This window comes from Belonocnema kinseyi, chromosome 9 (assembly GCF_010883055.1).
Source record: "Belonocnema kinseyi isolate 2016_QV_RU_SX_M_011 chromosome 9, B_treatae_v1, whole genome shotgun sequence".
NCBI lineage: Eukaryota > Metazoa > Arthropoda > Insecta > Hymenoptera > Cynipidae > Belonocnema > Belonocnema kinseyi.
In genome coordinates, this window is record NC_046665.1 from 63,810,775 (window position 1) to 63,812,624 (window position 1,850).

Here is a 1,850-nt window from a genome sequence, read left to right on the forward strand (position 1 = left end):
CCTCTAATGTCACTATTAAGGGAAAGTGATCCGAATCAATATATTCTCCTACTTCTAGTTTCTTAACCTTCTCTCTTACCTCATCATCCACTATCACATAATAATTTTCAAATTATTTTAATAATTTAGTGTGAGCTTTTTAAGGATTTGAAATATTTCAGGGTATGTTTTAAATTTTAAGATATTTTCAAGAGCATGTCAAGAGCAAGTTCTAGGTATTTGAAAAGATTTTAAAGAATTTTAAAAATTTGAGAGAATTTAAAAAGATTTCAAGGAATTTTCAATTGGTCACAGTAATTTAAAATGATATTTTAAAGGATTTGATTTATATTTTAGGAAATTTTAATAGATTTCAAGTAATTTTCAAATTATATTAATAATCTAGCGTTAGATTTTAAAGGATTTGAAATATTTCAGGGTATTTATTGAATTTTAAGATATTTTCAAGAGCTGTAAATTTTTTAAAAGATTTTAAAAGGTTTTTAAGGATTTTAACTATTTGAGGATGTTATAGAAATATTGTTTAAATTTTTGAGTTTTTGCATTATTTTTGACCTCACAAAACGATTATTATTGTAGAATTTTCAATCCAATTTCAAGAAGAATTCAAGGTTACCAAGTTTTTAAAATAATCTATCTGAAACAGGTTATTTTACATGAATGTTCTTGAAAATTCAATTTATTATAACTACAAATTTCTAATGTATTGTTTATCTTTTTTTTAATTAACCGTACAGAATATTTAGGCAATACCCGGGGCAATACTCCGATGCCGTGGAAATTCTCAAATTTAAACGGACTTCTCTTTCAGGCATATAAGTTTAAAAAGAGAGGTCCGTTGGAATCCGAACATATTCACGCTTCACGGCATCGGGTTCCCACTACTGACATCACTCACGTTCATATTTCTTTTCCGTTGGCTGCTTGGCCGTTTTGACCACAGTATGACGATAGTTCTAGATTTGTTGATAATTGTATTATATTATAATTTTAGTCCAATGTTTACTCCAGAGTTGCAAAAAAACCGGTCCAGAAGTGCTCAAACTATTTTTGATACCTTTTAGAGCTTACTTTCACAATGTCTGTAGCAGAGTTTTTGGAGGGTCTTACCCTCGCATGACGAGGAAAATTTTGAAAATTTTCACGCCAACAGTGAAAACTGGACATATATTAAAATACCCTCCATTTATCTGTCAACGCAAGAGTATACTTCGCAACAAGTTATTGTTACCGAAAGAACTACCATTTTCTGAGGTATTTGCACGAATAGTGGGATGAAAAGACTTTGAAGGAAAAAGAGAACTCATGTCAGCAAATGCAGACCTGCAAAAAGACGGAACAAACAACCGCAGCAAAAGATCTCGAATTGATCCTAACGATGCCCTTCAATTCTGCCCTAAAAAAACTGGAGTTGAGTCATCCAAAGAGCTCAATGACTTCTGGCAAAGTTCCGAACCCACAAATTAATCATAAATACTTTTATTTTTTACTATTTTATAAATTGCATTTTTTTGTTCCATTCTTCTTTTTCAGTATTATTACTAGATAATATTTTGCAAAAAAGTGTTAACATTATGTTATACTATTAATATATTATAAGGTGACATCAAGAACAAAAATGAAAAAATTTAATCTCACTTTGAGTTGACTTATAGTTCATAAGATCATTTTTATTCAGAATTTAATTTTTCAGTCTCCAACTTCTTTGCTTGAAAATTATATTTGTTAAATGCCTGCAGTTTCATAATAAAAAGAATATGCTTATATTCTTTAAAAATTTCCCGCCCAAAACTATGTTAGTACGCATTCAGTACACTGTGTGCTTCAGTCAGTACAATCTTAGTACAATT

The 1,850-nt window shown here is 29.7% G+C and overlaps 1 pseudogene; it reads left to right on the forward strand.

Moving 5' to 3' along the window:
- The first annotated feature begins 1,078 nt into the window (after positions 1-1,078).
- Positions 1,079-1,467, forward strand: LOC117180570 (annotated as a pseudogene).
- Positions 1,468-1,850: the final 383 nt, after the last annotated feature.